This window comes from Nematolebias whitei, chromosome 1, assembly GCF_014905685.2.
Source record: "Nematolebias whitei isolate Nwh7 chromosome 1, NemWhi1, whole genome shotgun sequence".
Classification (NCBI taxonomy): Eukaryota; Metazoa; Chordata; class Actinopteri; order Cyprinodontiformes; family Rivulidae; genus Nematolebias; species Nematolebias whitei.
The window spans coordinates 34,509,193-34,515,387 of record NC_056498.1 but is presented as its reverse complement, the minus strand read 5'-3'; the positions used below and the strand labels follow the sequence as shown (position 1 = coordinate 34,515,387).

The 6,195-nt window shown below is 41.2% G+C and overlaps 1 pseudogene; it reads left to right on the top strand.

Moving 5' to 3' along the window:
• Window positions 1–2,169: 2,169 nt before the first annotated feature.
• Window positions 2,170–3,635, top strand: LOC119409084 (annotated as a pseudogene).
• The last annotated feature ends 2,560 nt before the right edge of the window (window positions 3,636–6,195 follow it).

The window sequence follows — 6,195 nt, the reverse complement described above, 5'->3', positions numbered from 1 at the left end:
TTTTTTTTTTTTTTTTTTTTTTTTTTTTTTTTTTTTTTTTTTTACTACAGTGTTAAGTTAGTAGCAGTAGATGAGCATTGTCCCCAACCAGGGCTTAATTTGTAAACGGATCCATGCCAGGATGCAAATAGCAGGCTGGCTAATGGGAGTCTGGTGGTCCTCCCCCAGAAAATTTTTATTAAAGTAGAAATTATTTCCTGCATTTTGGTTTATTTTAACGACTTGTTAAACATCTACGTTTACCTACATTTGTTAGCATTCTGCTTCTGAAAAGCATCCTAACCCCCCCCCCCCCCCCCCCCCCCCCCCCCCCACCCACACACACTTGACTGTTCTGAGCCCGACACCGTCCCTGCTTGTTGTTGTCCAACTCCACTTTTTTTCTTTTACAATTTATACTTTTGTTGGATGTAACTGAGACCCTATGTACTCAACGCTATGTACCGTGTACCTCAAAGTCAAAGTTCACGTGCTTGTCATATGTACCACATGTGACGTGAATAATGAAGAACCTTGACCTTGAAACTAATCACTGTCCCCAACACATCATTTGAAGGCAACGCATCTCTAAATCCTTGGCATGAACTGTTGAAGTCAACCTTGTTTGTTAGCAAAATATCTCAGACCACTGGAAGGCTTTTAATGAAACGAGTCATTGTTGGTTAACTACTAATAACTTAAGATGGCCACCACCTCCAACAAAGAAATTACTAACTTGGCTCAATTTATTTAAAAAATTGTACTAAAACTTGGTGGTGTAGTATCCGAGAGTCCTTCAGAACTCAAACTTCAGGTCTAACAATTCACGCAAGATCTTACGAGACCTCCAAAACTGTCACTAACAGAAGAGTTTCCTTCCGTCCTTCAAGGAATTCTGGACTTTAGCTGAGCAGGTTTCTCACGTAGAAATTAAAGTCTGCTTTGCCTGAGCAAAAAGATGAAGAAGGCTGACGGTTGCAGCAGGTTTGAGTTGATATGATGGAGAGTATTTTTTCTATGTGGCAACGAGACCTGGAGATACGAGAAGCTGAAGCGTCCCGCTTCATGAAGGGTCAACCGCTGATCAAAGTGTTGCCTTTGCTTCACAGATGATTTATTCCTCGTTTCCTTACAGAATCCATGACATGTATTTGATTAAAACTCTTCCTTAAAGCACCTCCCAAGCAGAGTTCAGGGGGTTTCTTTTGCACTCCTATAAATATTTGTTTAGCAGTCGAGAGCTTCCAGAACAGCAGCACGTCCATCAGCCACGAGACGGGCTGCGCCGCAAGAGCTCCAACTTTTCATCTAAACTCTTGGAAAAACTCTTAAACCATCACTGCAGCATTCACCCCCAGCTGGAGGGAAGGAGGTAAACAAAGGTGCCTCCTCCCCGAGGGCTGTCAGACATCATCCTGAGAAATCAGCAGCTACAAGGAGGAGCAGGTGAAGCTGAAGAGGAGACGGAAGAAAAAATGAAACTGAAAATTACAGAGTTTCATCACAACGATGGAGACATCAGACTGTAGATTATTCTGGAGATGGACAGAATGGTTGTTTATCAAAATATTTTAATAATCTACAAATTTGACTACAACTGTTTGTGTCCATCCTACACATAAAAAGCTAAAAATGCAACAACACTGTCTCGAAGTGAAAAACGTAGACGTTGAACCCGTTCTAGATGTTTGACGTCGGCATTTAGCCAAGGTTAGACGGGGAGCGTGATTTTTTTTCTTCTGTGTCGTCGTCACTGTATGTGCTCATTCAATTATGAAATTAGTTTTCTGCATTTAACCCATCACACGTGAGATACACCCCCAGTTGGGGTATGCAGGTAGTTGAACCTGCTACTTTCTGGTACCAGGTCAGTTGCCCCACCTCTCCACCATCTCGGCCCCATCTAATCGGCATGCTGACTGCAGGAACATCCACCAGAGCTGTTGCCTATGAACTAAATGATCATTGCCGTCTCCAAAGGTGTCCTCACAACCGTAAACCACGTGTCACCGCACCAGCCCAGGACTTCCACATGTCACCCCAAGATCGTCTGAGACCAGCCGCCCAAACAGCTGCTGCAACAATCGGTTTACATAACCGAAGGATTTCTGTACGAACTGTCATAAACCGTCTGAGGAAGCTCCTCGTCCTCACCGGGGTCACCACCTGACTGCAGTCAGTGAGTGGACAATGCTCACTGGCATACGGCATGTTGGAGAAATGTTCTCTTCACAGATGAACTGGTTTTCTCTGTACAGGGCAGGAGGTAGTATGGTGTGTGGGCGAGCAGTTTGCCGATGTCAACATCGTGAATCGAGTGGCGCATGGTGGCGATAAGGTTATGGTATGGGCAGGTCTAGTATTATACTGTTGCCACTCACAGATATGTAATATTGGATCATTGTCTTCAACCCTCTATGAGGAGAACTTTCCACCTGTAAATCCACCGGAGGTAAAGCTCCCAGGAAGCAGCTTCCCGGCCACTGGCGGAGTGAAGAAGCTTCATCGCTACAGGTCCGGTACCGTGGCTCTGAGGGAGATCCACCGACACCAGAAGTCCACCGAGCTGCTGATCCAGAAGCTGCCCTTCCAGGACTTCAAGACTGACCTGCACTTCCAGAGCTTGGCGGTCATGGCTCTGCAGGAGGCCAGCGAGGCTTACCTGGTGGATCTGTTAAAGGACACCAACTAGGAATGCGCGATATATACGGTACACTGTAGAAACGATAGACGTTTAGCCTATGACAGAGATCTGTCTTCTACAAGGCTAACCGCAGTAATGCTGTATCTGTTGTAAAATCAGAGTTGTCAGATTTAATTATTGGGGGGGGGGGGGGTGTTGAAAACTGCATAAGTGGTGTTAAAGTCTTTTCTTGGAGAGCCAAGTAGCGAAGCTACAAGCTAACTACATCCGGCTTGCTGTACTCGTATTCGGACGCATGCGCATAATGCTGTGTTCCGTCAAAAGTTGTTTGTTTTTTTGTCGAAAGTTCCTTGGTCAGCTTTAGAGAGTGCATTTGAGCTAAACAAAAAGGGTTAAACCTGCTCTCTGATCTGTGAAAGAACGCTGTGTTGTGTGATTTTACTGCGAGACCCTCTGGTCAAAGCCACAGAGGAAACTGGTCGCCATTTTGTGTCAGCTCTCCTTAAAGCGGTAGGAGACGCCAACTAGAGGGTTGGAGGGTGAAGTGTTTCAACGTGCACTTGCTGCTCTGTTGCTGTTCATTTCTTGACTGAGAATACTGGAAACCCAAGAGTTAAAATATTCTTTAGTTTAAAACATATGGCTAAAACTATATTTGATATATTTTGCACTACAAGAAAGAAGCCCAATACTTGATTTGTTTATTCAAAAACTCTCTGGACCTAGTAGTGGAATTTTCTTAACAGATTATTTTGTGGTATAGCAGTTTTCAAAATAAAGGATGTCAAAAGGACACCCTATGCTTTTTTTCATTCCTATTGCAAGTTTCATACTAAAAACATATCGTGATATATATCGTTATCGCCACCCATCACAATACATATCGTGATATGAATCTTATGCCATATAGCACATCCCTAACACCAACCTGTGCGCTATCCATGCCAAGAGGGTCACCATCACACCCAAAGACATCCAGCTGGTTCACAGGATCCGTGTGGAGCGGGCTTAGATGGACCAGGACCAGTCAACACCACAACAGGTCTCTCGTAAATTAATCCTCGTGACTCAAAGAGACTAACCTGTATAAATAAAGGTTCAATGAATTTTACTCAATAAATAAATGACCAAATAAATTTGTTTCCTCATTGTTTGACTGGGTTCTCTATCTACTTTTAGGACTTGTGTGAAAATCTGTTGTTTTAGTCATTTTTATGCAGAAACTGTAAAGGGTTCACAAACTTTCAAGCACCACGTCTGAAGAAAACCCACTGATGAGGCAGGAGGAGATGATGCCTGGTGGCACTGATTCACATCCTGTCAAATACCTTACTCTGACTCAGTCAGGCTTAAAAATAAACATAATGAATGCTTTGCCGTTAATAATCTATAAAATACTGTAGCAAACCTAATTTTTCAAGCAGTTTTCAAAATGAAAGCTTCCTCGTGTCACAAAGGATGTAAAAACTGAGGATTTATATTTAATATCACATTCAGTTCAATTAATTTTACCTCTGATCTCCTTCTGTATCTGTAAACGCCTAAAAGAACGACGATAACTCGATGCTGGGAATGATTACGTCAGGTTGGATCTTTTTTTTTTCCCCCCCCAGCGAGTTTAAGCAGAAGAATATGGTGTCTGACAGCAGAATCAAGAGAAGCAAAGTCTAATTTTTCCTGACACCGACTCCTATTATCATCCACAACATACCTGCTCCTATAGATGAGGCGCAGAAACAGACTCTAAAAATAAATATTAAAGGAGCTGTCTGAGAAGACGCACCGAGTGCTCCCACAGTGCAAGTTTCTACTCCAGCAAGATAAAATACTTGTCAAAACATTTCATGATTTTTAGGCTTATGATTTAAACACTTATTAAGATGTATTTTTTGTTTGCTGCCTGCAGTATCCAGTATAAATCTGACACGTTAAATAAAGTAAAGTATACACTGCTGTAAAAAGCAGATGAAGCTAAAGGTCCACCACAGATAAAGGAGCTGAGTGAACTTTTAAAACCAGAATACTAATCATTTTGAGCTTGAAGTGACCATTTTTGCAATTGATTATAGAAAACCATCAATAGAATAAAATAAAAACTGACACTTCTAAGTTATCGTTTCTTACAGACTTGCCTACAAGAAGCTCACTGGGTGGTCAGCTCAGACTCTGAACATGAAAGATGGACTCTGCTCAAAAGACTTGAGTGCAGCCTCGAATAAATAAAATTAGGTTAGAAATGCGTGAAACATGTGGTGAAACTTAAATAAATAGTTTTATTACCATTCATCACTGTGGAAGGGTCAAACGTGACCACACTTAGTTTCTGTTGTCTTGTTTCTGACTCTGGTTGCCATAGTAACCTTCCATGTCAGCATGATATTTTTAATGTTTAAGCCTCTTGACAGTTGATACTAGGCCTGTCACAATAACAAATTTTGCTGAGCGATTAATTGTCTCAAATTATTGCGATAAACGATGATATTGTTTGAAATTTGACAAAATTGAGTAATTGTCAAATTTAAGAAGAAATGTTGGTTAAATTTTGTGTGTAGTATTTTTATTTATTTTTTTGACCGCTGGATGGAAGTATAAGACTGAACTGAAGGATGGATAGTGAGGGAGCGAGCAGCGTGTCTCTAAGAAAAATGGGAGGGAGGCCTCTTGACGTGACATGGGCTTTCTCTCATTCCTGTTTTTCGGTTCTCAAAATGGCGGACGCTCAGTGTGGTTTGAGCTCTTTAGCATAGCATTTTTCACACAAAGCTTTTAATTAAAAAATCATTCAACAAGTTCTCAGCTTCTTTTTGCAGAGGAAAAAGAAGCTTTTAGACGAAGACACAAGTCTCAACCGTGAATTACGGAGCTTTGACAAGACGGAGTTTTGTTCCCCCCGAGGTCGGCCTGTTAGCTTAGCTCTTAGCTTATCTTGTCAGCTTAGCTGCGTTTTAGCGATCCAAAAACGCGATTTTGGACGGTTAAAACTGATTTTAAAGAGAAAAGATAAAGGGAGAGGTCAGTGAAGAGCGTTGAGTCTTTTGTCATCCAGTGTCTTCAGTTGAAAGACACGAAAAAGCGATAAAGCCAATAAATGAAAAATGAGGTTGATAATTTTCATTAATCATGCAATTAATAGATTTATTGTTTATTGCGACAGGCCTAGTTGACACAATCACAACTCATCTTAAAACGCTCTCCCGCTAGTTGGAACAATGGCCCTTATTTGATAAATAATTACTTCAGTTACAAAAACAAGACTATAAAAACACTGCAGACTGTTTAGTTTTTATAATTAAAAAGAAATTATGGACAAATAAATGTAGCCATTTTATTCACACCGCAGTGCATTCTGGGTAAATGACATAGGTCGCTCTGGTGCGAGCTGCATTCAGCTTGAATGTTAATTTTGGACATTATCTGATGTTCAGCCTTTTAATTTGAAACGGAGCGTGTTGAATAGAAAAATTACTCAGCTTTGGCATTAGCTGCAGCGCTAGTAGCATTAGCTTCAGAGCTAATATGTATAGCATTAGCTCCAAAGCTAGTAGCATTAGCTTCAGAGCTAATATGTATAG